The sequence below is a fragment of the Myxocyprinus asiaticus genome, chromosome 37, assembly GCF_019703515.2.
Source record: "Myxocyprinus asiaticus isolate MX2 ecotype Aquarium Trade chromosome 37, UBuf_Myxa_2, whole genome shotgun sequence".
In the NCBI taxonomy this organism is placed as follows: Eukaryota; Metazoa; Chordata; class Actinopteri; order Cypriniformes; family Catostomidae; genus Myxocyprinus; species Myxocyprinus asiaticus.
This window is the reverse complement of record NC_059380.1, coordinates 9,808,500-9,828,739: the sequence shown is the minus strand read 5'-3', so window position 1 is coordinate 9,828,739 and position 20,240 is coordinate 9,808,500. Positions and strand designations below refer to the sequence as shown.

General features: G+C 38.1%; 1 protein-coding gene across 3 annotated transcripts in view; it reads left to right on the top strand.

Annotated features, from left to right (window-relative positions):
• LOC127428275 (leucine-rich repeat neuronal protein 2-like) overlaps nt 1-20,240 on the top strand; it is a 71,733-nt gene that overhangs the window by 28,942 nt on the left and 22,551 nt on the right. Inside the window, exon 2 of one of the 3 annotated variants that reach the window (XM_051676514.1) lies at nt 12,703-12,854. The exons of 1 other annotated variant lie outside the window; for it this stretch is intronic. The gene's annotated coding sequence lies outside the window, so the exon portion shown is untranslated. Of the gene's footprint in view, nt 1-12,702; nt 12,878-20,240 lie in introns of all 3 variants that reach the window. One more of the 3 variants, XM_051676515.1, reaches the window with a different exon arrangement.

Below are 20,240 nucleotides of genomic sequence, written 5' to 3'. Positions count from 1 at the left end.
CAGCTTTTAAAATGAGCAGAAAAGAACTGAGCTAGATATCCCAGCTTGGGTTTGGACAGTAGGTCAGCCAAAGGTACGATATCTGCAGGTGGCATACCAGGCTCACTGCAATGAGATCTGACCTCGTTATCATTATCTACAGATCCATTTAGCATAATAGCTGTGCATAGCTCACCATGATGCACTGATCTAGGTCCAGCGCCCCTACCTAAAACATGATTTAATTTCAAGAGGAACAGCAAAAAAAAAAAAGCTATCAGAATACAAGTAGCAACATCACTATGGGAGGACAGTAATTCCCTTTACAGAAACATCAGTAGAACATCAATGGCTCAAGCTTGCACAAGGCTCATTGCAGCTCATTGCAGCTCATTGCAACCATAGATCTAGTCTACACCTTTGGCAGAGAGGATGGGGGGACTATTAGTTCAAATGTCAAGAACCTGAAAAGAAAAGTCCAGCTCCATACTGGTTTATGATGGTTAGGGTTTGGAGCTGATCTAGTTGGTGGGCCATGGACATCTTGTTGGTTAAGCTATCAAATATGATATACAACGTTTGACGGCACCTGTTTCACTCTCTTTTCAAGCTAAAAAGCGAAACAACATTTGGCATGTAAGTTTCACATGTTTATGGTACCGTCTAGTGGTTATTTGTGAAATAAGTGGTTTCAGTGTTTATATTGATAAATGTGACAAAATGTGACTCTTATGTTGGGATAAATGATGGCTTATTTTAGTAAAAGTAACAGTAATAAATATATTGTTAATGATATTTTTAAATTAATATAAGCAACTTGTGCTTGGTTAATTTATATATATATATATATATATATATAATTATTATTATTATTGAAAAAGCCAGTTGAAATTACATGTATCAAATATGATACTACAGGCTTTTGAGGTATATCTCTCAATCATCTTTACATTCCATTCATGCCCAACACAAAAAAAAAAAATAATATAAATAAATGAAAATTTAAAAAAAAATCTCAGAGCTTTGAAAATTCTGACATATACTTTTTATAAAATATGTTTAAAGTGTAAAGTAATATTATATGCAGCCTGCTCTGCCATTATAAAGGTCTCATTATTTTACACAAGCTATTATGATGTCATCTTACCATAAGTTCCATGAGACCCAGGGAAAAAAAGTTTCTCTTTTTAAAATGTCAATATAGTGTTTGGTGCATAAAATACATATGATAAAATGTGTTTATTGAAAAAAAATTATATTTTATTAATATCGTATTTGATGTGCTGAATTGAACTGTGATCAGGAGGACAGGAGGACAATGACCTTTAAAGCCTAATGTATCAAATATGATACATAGAAAATAAAAAAATAAAATGTTTTTTTTTACGATTTCTTTTTATAGTTTGTCTAGTGGTACTAAAAATAGTTTAATGTAAAAAAAAAATTGCATTTTCTGACAATTCTTTCATATGTCAGGCTTAACAGAGTTAAGAAGCCTGGTGGGGACACCAGCATCCAAAACACAACATGTGGTGTAGTGTTATGCTGGTGCACTTTTAGCCTCAAAATGTATAATGCATATGAGACAGAAAAGACGCATTATGAAGATAATAAATACATTTTAACTTAATCTGTTGACGAAAATAAGACAAGAAAATATAATACTGCAAGACATTAACAGTGCACAAACAAAAGGAGAAACAGCTAGTCGACCATCTGTTTTTTGAAGAAGAAATATCTAGAAAGAATTGATTAATCTAATCCAGTAATCCAGTATGTTGGGCATTTCCTCTCTTGAGTTGTGTGAACAGAAAGAGAAAGAACTCATCAGTGAAATTAATCTCTATATCCACAACATAAATGTAATATTACAACTTGCATCTGCACAGACAATGAAGCGAATAAACAGGTGAACTTGAATTAAGTTACGTGCTAGTCAGAATGGGAAACTTGCATTGTGAATACGCTGTTTTGGTAAAAATGCCCTACACGCAGTGGACCATCGTAAACTAGCTATTGATGGACTAACGGAACATTGATGGACTAACAGTCTCTGTAAAATGAAGAATTCAAAATACAGTAATATCTAAAAAGTAGCTAGTACTTTAGTATATTCATTATATTCTATTATTTCAGGAGCTTACATTTTCACAAGGAATGTTGTATTCTGTATGTATCTTTTCTGTTTGATACATGTTTAAATTAAATGTTTGAATATTTGTTTAAAGTTTGGTCTGTTACAGTTTGACACGTTTTGTCATTTTGCACATTATCATCAACTAAATTATGTTATTTTTGTTGACTAAAATTATGTCATTTCAGTCATTTTAGAGTAAAAATGAAAATGAATGAATATGACATGACAAAATATTGACTTAAATTTAAAGGACATTTTCATCAAAAGACAAAACACTGTGTACAAATTAACACTGTGCTGGAGACCAGCGAAGCTGGTCTTTTCAGCAGGGATGTAATTCCGACACAATTTGCAAATGATTATACTCATTTTGTTGAGATCAACCTTTGTTGAAATTGCTGCCATAATGAACGACATGCACTAATGATTAATAACTGTGTTTAATTAGCCTTCAACGGTTAGCCCTCATATCTTGGTGAGTTGATAAACTCACTTGCTCTGGCCCTGACAGATTTCCTCATGAATCTTCCACAGAACATGTTATGTGTGGCAGGTGAAGGCTGGTGACTCTGCAAAATGCAGGGTATGTGTGTGTCCCTGACATGCTGCAGGGGCAGTCCATTTCAACAGTGTCACACCGAGGTGAAGCCATTCTCTTGCTGGAGTTCCTGTATCTCAGGGTTGTTCCTTTGCCGTTTGATCTTGACAACAAAGAAGCCACAAGCTCCTGCAGACCTATCTCACTCACCTCGCCTGAAATAAACCACATTTCACAAGGATGACATTTTCAAAACCTAGTGTTGTGACATTCTATGTGGCCTTCTACTATGCCAAAAGGCTGTTTTACTTCCATTTACTTGTGCAATAGTTCCAAACACCTTGAAATCACATTATTACCATCATCCTTGATTAAAGAGCAACAACTTACCAAATTAGCATGCTTGCAACATTGTCTGTGAAGCGACTGCGATTGTCCACATGGGAAGCACGGCTTCCCCTAAAATTCCATAAGCAATGTGTCTGTGACAATTTTAATATGTATGTATGTACTAATAATCTGCATAAATTACATATTACTCTGTGTATTTCAATATTTTAGCGATTAAAAGTGTAGAATATAACACATTACTTTTGCACTGTTCATTCAAGCCATCCACTTTTTTTCCCACGAATATGTCCATAGCATTCCAAGGACGAACGGCCCAAATATAGCGCTATTGAAGCTGTGCTTCAATGGGATTATACGGCAGATACCTGTACCATTAGATTTCAGGGGATTACAGAGCAAAGTTAATGAGACGAAAGGCTCCAAATAGGCTGACCAGTATTCAACAGATTAATATATTTTGTTTCTGCATCATGAAAATACGTCAGTAGTACAAGGCCTTTTATATTCATGCCTGGGCCTGCTGAGGCTGGATTAAGGCTTTTACCACTCTCTGATCACCCTTTTATCTCCACAGATAGCCAATGGCATAGCTTACAACAGCACACAATCAAGCTCCAATGTCTGACATCAATTCAGTGCAGTACATTTGCTCTTCTGCCTAGAACCAATCATAATTCTGCCGAATGCTCTCAACCCCTCATTACTTCTTATGAAAGTGAATTACTGCCCTTTATTCAAAGATTAATTCAATCACCATCATTAATTCAAATATATTTAATAAATTGTTGGCTGCAGGCTTCCTAGTCTGCATTCCTAGGAGACTTATCAATATTATAACTCCATGAAAAGACAAACTCTCCTAAGGTTTGCTTCAGACTTTTGCGCAACAGAAAATCAAACTCCATCCTCTAAAAAGCAATTGGTTGCTAATAGGATAAGCTCATTCAAAGATGTAACAGACCAATTTAGACCTCATTAAATACAATTGCAGCACACACTGATTGATATATTGGACGTGTTGTACAGAAATGCAGCCGTGAGAGTGAACAAGTGTCTGAATCACAGCTGGTCTTTTAAATAAGTACTATTTGCATGTCTCTATGCATCAGCTCTGCATCATCATAACAACACTTCTTCGGGACATTTGGTAAATGACAGTAACCATTTCTGTGGCGGGACTAGAGGGTCCTTGTGCTCTGTTAATTCTTGTTACTCACTGCTTAATTGGGCTGTGCGGTCATAGTTGGATTGAATGTCAGATTCTTTCATGCTTGTCAGAGGAGATCCAATTGACGATGTGCAACACTTTTGTGGTTGTGCATGCTAAGGTCATACTTACAAAGGGAGCGTAAGTCATCTCATTTACTGTTTCAGCTCTGATTAATGGATCTTACATGATAAGCAAAGACATCTCATTTCTGATGAAGCAGATGCATTTTGATGAGATGGTGGTAATGAATAGGCTGCTGGCATTACTGCAGTCACCATCTGTTCTTATTCAATGATATCTTAAATCAATATATCAAGCCTATACAGTGTTTACTGTTAGGAATAAACATTACAGAAGAGACATCGTGAGACAAAGTGAGAGAGAGATAGTGGTTCCACCCAAGTCCATGTCTCTGTCATCTCACTAATAGCCTCGTCCTTGTGTAGATAGATGACTGCAGCTGAGCAGTGGGTTTTACTGCTTTACTCTTCTCCTCTCTTCTTTCTTTTTTCCTCTCATTTTCTGAGTGGGTGGGGGGTGTCTGATTTACAGCCCCCTCTCTCATCTTTGCCATTTATTCTAATCTTAAGGCCATTTCTTTCACTCTTTCCTTTATGGTGCTTTTTTTTTTTTTTTTTTGGAGCTAGATAGATGTGGTCACTATGAACTGTTGTTGTTTGAAAAAGACATCTGTAAGGATTCTGCTAAATTTGGCCTTTTTTGTTCCACAGACAAAATTAAAGCATATGTTTTTGGAACGACATGAGGGTGGGTACATAATTACAAAACTTTCAATGTTAGGTGAGCTATCCCTTTAAAAGGGGACACATCCATGTAAGTAAAAGACCATGGGAGTCATTGGATGCAGAGCCCATATCATGCAGATCACATAGTGAGCGGACATGCATGCACACACTGAGGATCTGTGTCCAAAAAAAAGCTGTAAACACACCTCAGCGTGTCCCACAGGGTGATAGCAGTGGCATGGTGCCATCTCTTTCAGCTTCACCTACCCTCCTTCCATTCCCACTTCACCTCTCCTTCACCTTGAGGAATGAAATCTCTCTAAGCCCAGCATTGGATTTTCTGGTTGATGCAAATTGAATTTTCTCCCAGTTAGACCGACGGGGCAGCACTTCCAGCCAGCAGTACTTATCTTAACAGCGAGAATGATCTTGCGGCCTTGGCAACAGCACAGACAGGAAACAACACCTTTGCTAATTCACCTTCTCCACTGCCCCTGTGGCATTCGAAGTCTTGTGTTACTTACTGAGCACATGCCTCTAAATGATTGGGAAATATTGGATCATATTTAAATGACTAAATGACTGCTAAATGACTAAATGTAATTTAAAGGTTAAATGTCTACCCATTTCTGTCGACTTCATCAAAGGTTTAAAACCTGTGCAAAAAACTAGGGAAGATAGTGGAAAATGAGAAAGCAGCTATGTATGCACATAAAAGCAAAGTCCCTTTAAAGTCAGTTCAATCACCGTCCATCTTGGTAACGCTTCCCGGGCAGCTATTTTCAACAGTATGTAGTCCATAAGCATAAAAGAACAGCTCCTATCTAATTAGACATTTCAAAATAGTAATAAAAACAGTTATGCACATAGATGTTCTAGAGAAAATAAACACTATAAAAAAATCGATTGGCTCTTTTAACCGAAAGGCAGGACTTCCATTCTTACAGACGCCATGTTGAGCTTTATGATTTCTTCCATTCATTATTCTACAAGTCATGAGGTGCGTTCCAATCAACCGTTAGGGTCCTGCGAAGTGGAATTAACACGGTATTCAGCCATCTTAAGTGAGATTCCAATCTGAAGGGAGCGTTTATGTTCACTTGGAAGGGCATTCCAAGGGAATAAGTGTACATCAATACATCACTCAGGAAGTGGAGAGGGAAATTTACCCTACAGTCATTGAACCATCAGTACTGCTCACAGTTTGGCTAAAATATATGCTAAAATGAAATAAACAAAAGGGGTTTGAGACACTGGTGTTTTAATTAAGCTTAATTTACCTCAGGTGTGCTTACTATGCGGTTGTGTGCAAGTGCAAAGAGCACAAGATTACATCCATTCTCATGACAATTGGTCATATAACAGTTAAAGGTGCAGTAATTCTAATCCAATACACTTTTTGTCAAATTCTGCAAATATCTCCTCACAGTATGCTAGCTGTCTTGTATTTGTACACAGCCCTGGCTCTGTAAATGTGACAAAAACAAAGTGGATCTGACTGATCCACACAACACTACTCCAGCCAATCAGCAACAGGGGGTGGTTCTTGCACGTGCACAGGATGGGGGTTGGGGGCAGAGTGAGAAGGAAATGAATTAGAAGAGCGACGGCTAATCTGGCTGATGCGAACTATCTAAACTCCAATGAGGACAAATGGCTGAGAAACAGACCAAAAGAAAAAGGTCAGATGAATATAAACTAAAAAAGAAGGATTATGATAAATCGAGGGCTAGGAGCCGTGTCAACATCGGCAAGGCTTTTCAGCATGCATGAATTTGATAGGCGGAGCTTCCAAAGGAGCACTGAAAGGAGGGGTGTGTTTGTTTTGGCAGTTGAGTTTGAATATCAACAGTGTTTCTAAGGAATCGCTGAGTGCACCTTTAAGAAGACACGCATATTATAAAATAACCACATAACATGTATTTTTTTATATTAACCCCATAATCTGCATGACTCAAACGTTGTCTATGTTTGAAGACACTGCAGGGTATTCCGAATGAATACATTTTGTTAAATGAATTGAACAACAGATATCCCGTGCTCAGTGAGTAGGGTTTTTTTTGTTTTTGGTACATTATGTGCAGGTTAAGTGCAGTTGTACGTGCAGTTAGTGTAGGTTGGTTATGTGGTAGTGAAACAGATGTTTTCAGCTGGTTCTTGAATGTTGAAAAGGTAACAGCAGATCGTGTGGAGGTTGGAAGTTCATTCCACCACAGAGGAGCAGAGAAATTTAACGATCGTGAAATAGACTTTGAGAAAACAGGACTTACAGTGACACCTAGTGGTGTGGATGCAGCATCATTCAAAATCAATAGTTTTCAGTTACAGATGCCATGGTAGAAATTCACTATTTACAATCAGCCATGATTAATTTAATCCAAGAGTGAAAGTGCCCAATATCAAGAAGGTTGCTGAGATTAAGTGAGTCGTATTCAGCTGGTCATGTGATTCTAAAATGGCAGCCGCCATGAGTTCGCCTCTGCCCTTATGTAGAATGAAACAGCTTTTATAAGGTTACTGATATGACTAGAGTCCTCATGTCATGTGAGTGGTCATGGTTTTATACATATGTTTCAATTCATTTCTTTAGGAGTAAAACTTTTTAATGAGGAAAAACTTACTGAGTGTACCTTTAAGACTACATTCATCTTCAAGCAATATTGTACGATCTCCGATCAGGCACTGAATTGATTGCCCAAGCCTACTTCTTTCAGCCAATGAAATCCAAAATTGTATGATACCATCTTCTCCTTTTACTGTCTGTGTAAAATTGTGTGTGTGTGTGTGTGTGTGTGTGTGTGTGTGTGTGTGTGTGTGTGTAGAGAGAGAGAGAGAGAGAGAGAGAGAGAATGAGTATTCATGTGTGCCTTGTATCTATACATTCATATTTTGGGAGATAAATGTTCCTCTCAGTTCTGCTTAGTTTACTGTTCTATCACTTTAGCTTCACACACAAAGAGGGTGTGTTTATTCAACAGCTAATGGGGCCTATAAATCATTTCATTGATGAAGTGCAATTACCAAGTACTGCCAAGCTATTTAAAAGCCCCAAATATAAGTAAATGCATGCCTTCTTGTGATTGTGACAAACACGTCTCAGGAATCCCATCTCAAGAGTGTTCGGAGCAAAAGATGAATGGTTTTAATGATGCGATTTATTGCAAAGTAATTTTGGGCCACAATGTACCTGTATGTATCATCACAATGTATCATTACTATTTCAGAGAATATACTCTGCATCACTTCACCACATTGCAAACAAGAATGTACTGTGAAGAGAAGAAAATGAATTCATAAGCAATACTGAAATTTACTGAAACAGCCAACAGCAACAAAAACGCAGCAAAAGTGACAGAGAGAGAGGTTCTGATTATGCTGGCATCAGCAGATTTTTGGAGGAATACAACAACAAAAAAGGTCTAAATGAAAACCATTTGTCAGGCAGATGTCAGGGAATAAGGTATGTGAAGGAGGAAAGTGCACCTCTATTTCAATTGGAAGGTGTCTGCTCAAAATCATAGACATCAAGTCTTAACCTAAACACACTTACAGTATCTGGGTGTAAAATAAACAGATCTAGCAATGCAGCTAGCAGTGTAAATGGTGCTACCACATTAGCAGATACATTTGTGACAAAGACATTGCTCTCTCTCTCTCTCTCTCTCTCTCTCTCTCTCTCTCTCTCTCTCTCTCTCTCTCTCTCATATATATATATATATATATATATATATATATTTATTTTTTTAAATAGTGAACAATGAGCCATTTACTTTTAGCAACTTTACCCCCCCCCCCCCATTTATATCATATTCCAAGTCTTCTGAAGGCATAGGAAAGTCACTATCAGAGAAAATTTTTATATCTGTCGAGCATTCATGAGTGCTACTATGAAAGAAGATCGTTCACAGTGGCATGCGTGTTCACAAAAATTTAGAAAATTTCACGTAAACACACAAGCCATTATGGACAAGCCTCTCCCATTGTAGCACTCATGAATGCACAACAGACTTTTATGATACTCTTGGGTCCTTTTTTAGAATTTACAGTCAGTCACTATCAACTGCCATTGCATTGAAAAAAGACAGACAAGTAAATCCATTAAAAATTTCCCTTTTATGTTCCCATGAGAGTCAATTATTATGGAACTTTAATTTTTGGGTGAACTATTTCTTTTATTTATTCATGACATTGGAGCATGCCTTGATAAATACAATAAAAGCATTACAAAAGGACAATCTTTTATGTATTTAATTAAACAACACTCAAAAAAAGAGGACAGAACAAATGCATTTTCAAAGAACAGAATATTGTATGAGGCCTTTTATCAGCCATTATCATGTACACCTCAGAATACTAAGAAGATCAGAGGAAAGCTCATTAGCAACATGCGCAATTAATGCACTTGGTTATAGATGTTAGCCAGCCCAAGGCAAGCTTAGGCTTTTGTCAACCTTTTAGCTGCCAGTTGCTAAAGTTACTGAAAGCAGACACGTTAAAATACCACACACTGCAAAAACAACAGAATCTCAAATACCTTTCACATAATGGAAATCAACCAAGGGTGTAAAATAATAAAAAATATGAGTGGGAAAAAATATGTGAGTGACAGTTCTTGTTACCATGTGCCTGCTGTTGTTAGTATACTGAAGGACTCGATGCAGAATACATAAAAAGGATAGTTCACCTAAAATGTAAAATTATATCATCATTTACCCAACCTCATGTTGTTCCAAACATGCATGAATTTCTTTCTTCCATGGAAACACAAAATGTGGGTCTCTGAATTATATGCTGGGCTCTCTTTTCCATATTATGAGAGTGAACGAGGACTGGGTATGTTTAGCTCCAAACATATAATAGAATTGGTCCATACAAGTTGTGTTTTAATTTAGTGTTTTATAAGAAAAAGTGCAATTCCTGTTACCTTGTATCTATTCTCCCTAAAATTTGCCACACTGGTTTTTACTTCATACTGTTCTATTGACAAAGTGCATTGTCACCCTTCTACACACCGACTGAGGGAAAAGTAACTGGAACCTAGTCCCACACTCCAGTATTAGGCCACCATTGATTTTTCAAACAGTCTGTGAACAGATCGACCCCACTGGGTTGACACTGCTTTTATATGCTAACTCTAATTACCACTATTGCACATAGGCTACTATCCTGAGAGCTGTGGACTGAAGGGGAATATTCAGCACACTAACTTAATTCATTCTGGCTTTGGCAAAGGGTTGTCAGATCTTCTGCTCCCTCTCTGAACCCCCTGGTCTCTGCTGAATCATTTTAAACTCTATATAACAACAGCCTCAAAGAAAAAAATCATACAGTCTAAGTCTCAATCGTAAGTTGATAAAACTGGTAGTACTACCATCTCTGCCACAGAATGCTAGTATAAGTATGCATACTTGGTAACCATTTCATTTAGGAAAAAGTGGACAAAATGATCAAAACTGCCCAATTTTAAAGAACAGATCTGTCGGGTCATGGCAAAGTAATTTAATTACTAAGTACTCTAGTTGTAGGCATTCTGTCCACCATTGTCCGAATTTTTTTTTCACGTATCATCTACAGAACCTCATTACAAAAAGTTTTCAAAATAACTTTGATTCATCAAATCTTTTAAAAGATATAACACAATTTTTTGGCTATATGGTCCAATTCACTTATCGATTTTACAAATCAAATTTCTTTTGATAACCTTTTGTCATGGGGGTCTCAAATTCTACATGCTAAATTTTGTGTAAATCGGGCCAACGGTCTAGAAGGAGTAAATGTTTTGTTTCATTTTGTTTGCTTGACTCGAGAAGAATTTTGATTCTAGCCCATACAGCAGCAAAAGTATTAGGGAAAATGTAAAAGTGTGTATTATAGCACCACCTAGGGTTGGATGGGGAGGTGTGTGTTCTCCTGAGTGGAGGGGGATTTGGGAACAGCCTGCCAAATTTGGTGTCTCTAGAACTTACGTTTTTTGCTGCCCAGACACTTTTAGGACAGCAAAACAATAGAATGACATGTAGAGAGTGCCTTGACGTCTTCTGATTGGCAAAATATATATATATTTTTTTATTTATTTAATTTTTTTGCCATTTACAGAGCCCATGGCTATCACAGATATATCTCATGCAGGCCCGGATCTAGAATATATAAAATTACGAGGGCAATAACCAACTACAGAGGGGTGTTGAACTGGGGGTTGGGGGGAGGGGGTTGCGTGAGTGTCTCTTCTGTGTGCGCCAGTGTTTTTGATGTTGTCGCACAAGTGATTCTCCAGCGCAGTCGCGTTAGGGTTATGGTTAGCGTCATGATGCCAAGTGCTAGCATCCCACTAGATCCGGCCCTGATCTCATGGCACCTATTTCAGTGAGTAGGCAGGTGATAGGGACATTTTCTAAATGTTTTCCATTACAAATTTCTCATCGCACCTTTAACATTCAGTATTTCGCATGCACTAATCCTAATCTCACATACTATATAGGATGAATAGTATGCTAATTGTGACTCAGCCTACAACAACTGTGATAACTCAACCCAAATTCAAAATAGCTACTTGAATAAACAGCATTCTTTAGTTATGGCCAATGGATCATATAACATCTGCTTGACAATTGACAATATGGTTACCTGTATCGAATGTAAGTAGTCTGCAGTCTAGCATCTTCCAATCAGGGTAGCCCAGAGAGAATTGAGATTTTTAGCATTACTGTAGTAGGCTGAAAGATGGCCTTGTTTCAATTATCTTAGGTGATTGGATAACACACACCCCTGTTCACAGAGGAGGCATAGAAACTGAATGTCTGAAGGGCAGCAAGCAAATACAGACAGGCTGGAGCTGATAAAGAGATTTTCTCATGGAAGGCACAAGGAAGACTTTGTTTTAGTTCACAGTGATTTTACATTCAGGCAAGAGGAAAGCTCAGCCATAGCCAACAGAAACAGAATGCTAACTAATCAATAATGGAAGACAACATAATGGCTCTCGGCACCTTTGATATCTGTGCATAATGAAGAAGCTCAAATACAACACCGCATTAAAATTTAAACTGTTGCTCAATAATATGTTTATGCGGGGGGAAAAGGTTATATTCCGTAAATGTGCTGTCTTTCAGAGAGCTCTGCTATAATATCTTGCAGGAAACTGCAGCTTTTTTTTTAATGAGGCCAAAAGAAGAAGACAAGTGCCAACTGGACATGAGGGATGATGCGGTGCAGATTGCCAGTCTAATGTTATGAAAGTGTGCAAATTAAAAGGGGATCTCTGCTTTCAGCTATACTGGAACAAGTGCTAAATATGCAGAGAAAATAAAGTGTGATAAATGAATGGGAATTTGAAAAGAATCACAATGCTCATATCACAATAACCTCAGAGATCTCATTCTATCCCTTGTTATAAATTAAAGCTGTCTCCTCTGAAACTAATTAAATGTTTATTATTGATAGCGGTTGTCTGCAGTACTTCATTGCCTGGAGGTAAGACCATATTGCATGCTGGTGTAGCAGATACTAAAATGCATTTGAAATACATTATTTTTATACATGTAAATATTAAGTTAATTTCATGTGTATTCTGTGGGGGACTTTTATTTTGAAAATAATTGTCCAAAAGCGCTCTCCATAGCCATTTGCTTTTTGCATCAGTATAACGTATCTTAAGTCAGTCTGCACTGAACTTGAGACTGAGAGGAATGAAATGAAGGGACAAACAATTAATTGAAATCCATCCTTTAATATTTCCACACAGATCCACATCAGTTAATAAAAAAGGCCAAGATGAGTTGTTTACTGGCATCTGGTCTCATTCCTGTCCACACACACACACAACGCAGAGTGGAGAAGCGAGGACAGACCAGTCACAGTGGTGCCGTGACCCGGATGGGAGTGAGGTTTATGGGGGTGAGTGTAACAAGAGCCAACAGGTACGTGATAGCTGTGCGGGGTGTGTAAACCTCACCTCCCTGGCCTCAAGAGGTGCATTAGCGACTGACGCTAGGGGCTGTAGCCTTTAGGCTCCTCGTTAGCGTGCCCGCCTCCCATGCCGGCTGACACCGGTTCGAATCCCGTTCGGAGCAGGTCAAGCAGGACCGGTTACACTGGGATTGTTCCCACAACACTGCATAGTGTTACCCAGTTGGGCACTGTAAAGGGCGCTATTTACTAGAAGGAAAGTACAGAGGGTAAGGAAGGGGTCACCAGCCTCTAAGCAACAGAAACACTTCATCTCGACATTGGGCATTCTAGGCATGCATATTTTGCTGTAGAGGAATAGTTCACTGAAAATAAAATGTATGGCTGTATGGCCTTCTTCCTTATGCAGAACACAAAAGGAGAAATTGTAAAGAATATCCCATTTTGTGTATTATTGGTTTTACATAGTGACTCACTTTATAGGGATAGTTCATCCAAAAAATAAAATTCTCTAATTATTTACTCACCCTCGTGCCTTCTCAGATGTGTATGACTTCCTTTCTTCAGCAGAACACAAACAAATATTTTTTTGAAAAATATCTCATCTGTAGGTCCATACAATGCAAGTGAATGGTGATCAGACCTTTGTAGCTCTAAAAATCACATAAAGGAGACATGAAAATAATCCATAAGTGTCCAGTGTTTAAATCCATATCTTCAGTGACAATATAATAGGTGTGGGTGAGAAACAGAACAATATTTAAATCCTTTTTTACTCTAAATCTCCACTTTAACTTTCACTTTCAGATGTGAAAGTGAAACTAAACAGGCACCACATGTGACTTTCAGATGTAAAAGTGAAAGTGGAGATTTAGAGGGGGGGAAATGACACATTTTGATCTGTTTCTCAAGATGAAACAGGATGGGGGTCTCCTTTTTAGAGTCCTAACTTGACATTGCGTCTTTTAAAAGTGGCGCGAGAAGAACGATAATGGTCAAAGCCATTCATCTATTGCAGGTTTATGTAGAAAAACATTTTAATCCAGATGAAGTGTCCTGTGTAAGTCCCCTTTGGATGAATCTCCCATGACAGGCCCTCTCTCCTCTTCACCTGTGTGAGCACCAGTGGACAGGGCCAAGGGTGCAATGATGAAAAATAGGCATTTGGTCCTTATGACGTTACAAAAGGCCCATTTCTAGAGCCTGGTTTAAATAAATGCTCTTTTATATTAAGGAAGAAGTTTTCAGTTCTGAAACTTACAGTATGTTTTTATAGTACAATGACCTCCTTTATGTCAAAAGATCAAGGAAAATTTGATTCCTCATGTCATGACCCCTTTAAGTTGTAATGCATGTAAACATGATTTTCCTAGTGACACCCTGTGATGTGAATAATTTTGCATATTGTTTGACAGTTAATGGTCATTTTAACAAATTTCAGCATTATAATTTAAGATCATAACCATTTTAGGACTGCACTGGGTAGCCATGTACCAATTTTTGGTGCTGTGTTTGATGTCCAGTGTAGTGCTCATTTATCACATCTGATTTTCATGAAAATTACCGGGGTAATGCATTGGTATGTACAGTAGGTGGAAGAATGACTGGACACACAAGCCAAAATAAATAAGAAACATGAGAAGCCATTAGAGCTACTCAGGATTCATACAGAATGTTTCAGTCATGGACAATGATATCCAGAATGAGCCAAGCGTGTCAAATGTCCTCATCCAAAGTGGTCCTCCCACAGCCAGTCTTGCCTTGTACCCACACTGTGTTTCCACATTACATACCCACCCTGCCAGAGTAATCACAGCCACTGGCATGTATGCACAGGCTGTCTAAAGCTGGACAGTGTGGCAGGAGAACACACACACAAACAAGGCAAACATAATAAAAGCTTAGGCTATGACATGTGGGCTGCAGTATTTCAAAGTGAGGGTAAACTAAAAAGGTGTACTGCAGTGGTTCTCAATTGGTGGGCTTGCGACCCAAAAATAGGTTGTATGCCAGTTTTGATAAGGTCACGTACAACAGGGGGGAAACTATGCTAAGCGCAAATAATAAAATGCAACTAATCTAATAATTATGCATTGTTATGATAGTAAGATAAATATACTTCTATGCTCTTATCTAATATGCTAGAGAAAACGGTTCCCATATTGTGTTTATTGTTGATATCGAATGAAACGATAATATTTTGGTGCAAATGTAGGCCTATCTGTAACTTGGCTGAAGCTAACCAAATTAGGTAGTTGCCAACATGGACATGTTGCTCGACATCCTTTCATCTTCGAAAACCATGAACAAAACTACACTAGGTACAAGAAAATACAACCCAAACTACACTAAGGATGAACTTTGATTGCGCTGACCACAACGTGCTTTCTGCTGTGAAATTCTGGCTTAATAAATAGAGTGAAAAAAGAAAAGTAATACAGTTCAATGTATAATTTGAAGGATCTTTTTGATTACTTTTGTACAATAAACAATTTTATTTGCAGTTGAAAACCACTGGTCTATTACAGTGCTTTTTGGTCATGGTAACATACAAACACATACAGTATATACTAGTAAATACACACTTCTTGAGGGTTTTGAAAGACTGTAGGTCAGTTAATGACTGACTGAGATTCATAGCTCAGCAATGGTGAAGGTTGGCCCTTCGTGGCCTGCAGGAGGTTTTAGTTAATCAAACTTAAACCCCTGAACCGACACCATTGGTTTTGCTGGGCTGAGACTGAACTCCATAAGGAGCTTTAGTGTATCTATCAGCACAATAAAAAAAACGGGTCATCCATCAGTGCCAGCCCCAATCGATGGGCCTGGCTTCTGGAAGCACCATTGGATCTTATTACGAAAATGAAATAAATACGGAAACAAAAAGCACAAAGTGGGATAGTGGTAACACCTCCAAGGGAGGGAGGATGGAAGGATGAGTATGGAATGGGGATATTAATCTCAGAATATTTGTCAGTAAATCTCGTTTTCAGAAATTTGTCCTACAAAATATGTGGTGATGAAGGTGAGACCCTTAGTTATATATATATATAAAAAATATAAAAATAAAGGTGAAACAAAAAAGATGGGTGAGGCAAACTTAAAATTTAGAAATCTAAAATGCTGCATTGCTTGTAAGGAAAAATAAAAACTAACACAGCAAATTGTACAAAGTATCCATCATTCTCGTTCACAGCTAACCTTTACACAAAAAGCTCCAGTAGGTTAATGTTATTCTGCATATTTAATCTGTTTTGCCTCTGGTGCAATAACACAGTTGCCAGGTTTTACTGATTGAATAATGTCAAAAAGGAAGGCAATTTAAAAATGTTCTATATTGAAGAGGGAGGAAAAACACTCTGAGATCAACCCTGATGCAGTAGTAGTAGAGAGAAAAAAAAAGGTCAAAATCTGCTGAACTTGCAACTTGAATATTACAAAATGCAACAATCACATGGGAAGTCGGCACGCTGTTCCGAGAGTTCCGGTACCCTAGGATCGGCCACATTATGCAGACTCACCAATAAGCGCCTTCTCGTATCAGACATTTTTGTACTGTAGTGAGGGGCGTTCATGAATGATTCGTTCATTTTGAACTAATCTTTTATGTGACTCAGAAGAACGAGTAGTCTCAGAGAGTGATTCGTTCATTTTGTGTTGGCCGCACATGTGCATTGCGCAACCTCCATTTGTTTGTTACGTGAAAACTGCATAGGCACTGTACAGGAAACAGAAATGATTAGTTCACCTCTTGAGTCTTTTGGTCTGTCATTCGTTCTTTTGTCACGTGACAGCCGTATACGCTATGCATTGCTCACACAGGAAACAGAAATGATTAGTTCACCTCTCGAGTCTTCTGGTCCGAGTCGTTCGTTCTTTTGTCACGTGACAGCCGTATATGCAATGCAGTGACAAAAGAACGAACAAATCCGACAAGAAGATTCCAGAGGTGAACTAATCATTCTGTTTCTCATAATTTGTCCTTGGCTGCATTATACATTTTTCCATATTGGGACTACAATCAAAGTTTGCGTAAGTAGACGTGTTGGGGGGGATTTGGCTATTGAAAATGTAACATTTTAATTTAATTCTGCTCAAATGAATGAAATGAACTAAATGACTTGAATAAAAATTCTTTCATTTTGCTGAACGAGACTCAAAGATTCAAGTCAGTAAAATGATCCGGTCTTCCCATCACTATTGTATTGGCTCCAGCATGTTTACCTTCCCCAGTAGTGTGACTAGAAGCTTGTTGCGTCAGCGGCGTGGGAGAACCAGCTTCAGATCCTGCATTGAAACCAGTAAGCAATATCAATTGCATAATCAGAGACGACTGTGATTATGTGGTTGCTGTCAGATTCGTGTTTTTTTTCATCCAGCATTTTGAACGTGATGTCTCTTCAGCTCCCGAGGGATTATAGGATCGTTAAGAGTCCAGTTGATCCTTTCTTCAGAATCTAGCCCAAAATAGCCGGTCAACCGGGTATTTCTTATTTATTGTTTTATGAATACTTATGATTAGGACATACTACATTGGCATACTGGTTTTGGCATACTATAATAGGGAAATATGGATGGTCAGTGTGTGAGATCAGTCTGTAAAATGTCAGTTGTTTATGTTATGGGTTTTAAACAGTTTCTTGTGAGCTTGACCAACATGAAAGGATGTTTGCTTGAAAGAAAAATGTGAGGACTGAATCACTGTAGTAACAAGCAAAAAACATTGTTACAACTTTGCATTTTGGTTGCAGTTATGTCACAGAACATTTAAAAAGGTTCTAGAAACCATACTTAAAGGGACAGTTCACCCAAACATGAAAATGTTGTCATCATTTACTCACCCTCATGTTTCAAACCCATATGACTTCCTGATTTTCCAGAAACACAAAAAAGATGCTAGACAGAATGACATCCTCATTGAAAAAAGATGCAATAAAATTATTATGACTGAGACCAACATAGTGGCAAACATCTTTAGGATTAAGCACCAGTATTATTTTAATAATAAAGGATAATATTAATTTTAACTATAAAAACAAAACCAGACTAAATTGCAACATTTGTAGAAGTTTTAAAATATCAATCTGTATATTTAAATAAAACGCTTCAAAAACGTAGTTAAAACACTTTTGTTTATAGAATAGATACACTTTTTTTTTCTTCTTCTTCTTCTTTTTAAAAGTAGTATCAGGCCACAATGTTTGTGAAATGTTTTGTTTACATTTGTGGTAAAGATTTTATAAAACCTTGCAACGAGACGTCCCTTACAAAAATTGAGTTCACTGCAAATTTGCCGCAAATTCGCCACAGATCATGTTCACATGCAAATTAGCTTCGTGGCAAACTTTGTTACCAAAGGTTTGCCGGAGGTTCACCACTACCGGTGAAGAGCTGCACACTTCTGGCAAACATTTGCGGTGAATCACAAGCTCATTTGCATGTGAAAATAACGACCGGCAAGTTTGTGGCTAGTTTAGATTTTTTGTAAGGGGTGCTAACAAAATGAGAAAAAAATTTACATGAAATGATCTATTTAGTCCATAAAAAAAAAAATAATAAAAAAAAAGGCATCTTAAGGCATCAAGCTGAAGGGAAGATAGATATAGTGTAGGGCGCCCTCTCTATGAAGACCAATAGCCATCAGAAAGCTGCGTTTAAACTCACAGTAGGCTAATGTTACCATGGCATGCGGTAGTGTGCACATTTCCTGGCTGTACACAGCTCTCATTTAAAGCACCAGAGGAGAGCACTTCTTTCTCATCCTCCTGGTTCTGACAGCAGCAGTGGGAAAGAGATCATGGGTAAAGAAGAAGAGAGGTCTACCAGCATGGAGTAAAGATAATCCGTTCCTCGCTCCTCTCTGTTCTGACCTCGCTGAAGCTATAAACAGGGATAAAGGGATAAACAGATGTGCAGTGCCCTGCTAGCCAGTGTAGTCACCTGCGGTCCCACTGAATGCAGGAGATGGATGATTATTTCTGTGTGACAAACAATAGCACATCGCATGTGCATGTACACAGAGTAGGACACTGATATAGCAACTGCTATAAACCAAGTACACATGGAACATACAAACAGAGCTATAATCTAATAAGAAATTGCAGGGAATATTGTGAATAATCGTTTTTGTTAACCTAGCATGCACAGTTGTTACACATAAGGGGTGAAATATTAAACGTAAAAAAATATCGTTTATGTTTACAATAACCGTATTTATCACAATATAGTGACTTCTTCCAGACATTCAACGAAAAATGCAGCCTGAGCTCATGAAAAATACATGATTGTGTTAAATGTTCTCCCAAACTGATGACCTTTTGAAGGTTAATGCTCCATCGAGTTTTAAATCAGCAAAACCTACCTACCTCCCTACCCTACACCTAAACAATATTGTCATACAAAGCAAATGTGACATGAAAATCGCAATTGCTGAAACAACAAAGTTATTTTGTTGACTGGCAAGCTATGCTAGACTCCTACCCTTGTCCTTTGCATTGCAAGTGCAACAATTTATCAGTTGAGCTACTGTGCAATTCTATCACACTTGAACAAGCTTGTAATTGTAGTTGATGTAATGCAAACTTTAAAATGTATTGCCTTATTGTGTTTAGATGTCATTAGATAGCATTGTGTGAGGAACAGTGCACAAAGTAAGTGTTCAGGAACAGACAATGAGCCATTTTGCTTGTGATTTTTGTGAAAGTGAATAAAGTCATTGTTGTAGTGCCTCTAGTGTTAATTTCACATACACCATACTGCCTAGCTTTACTGCACATAAAGCAATCATCATGATAGATTTTCAACAGTGTTTTCATACTCTTTGTCCTAGCTTTCACAAGTAGAAAGGACACCTAGATTGCAGGCACACTTGATTCAGATGATAGTCTGATTGAGCTTCCTCTAAGCCAAAGAGAAATGGCAGGCAGAGGATGAAAGATGGGAGCGACTGAGGGAGACAGAAGCAGAGATAGCAGTAAGCCTTCCCAGGAGCGGACACTGACATTGATGCTTAAAGCCAAGTGCTAATGAAGACGAATGTAAGGACCACAGGCAAGCCTCTGTCAATATTATTGAGGGCGATATGACAGAAGGTCACTCTGAGCATGAGTCATCCTCCCACAAGCAGGGGACCAGCATGGAAGACTTAGCCACCATAGCTAGCTTCAGAGGACGCTTGAGCTAATGTGAGCTGAGCGGGCAGCTGGATACGCTCTTTCTTTCTCTTTGCCGCAATTCTTTCTTCTCTCTTCCCCTCAGTAATGAATAGTCTACAAGCAAACCAAGCAGACCCCCCTCCCCCTTCCCTCCAAAGCATAGAAAGTGTCTGCAATTGGTGAGGTTTGGTAATGGTGGCTGTTAGCAAGGCCATCAAGG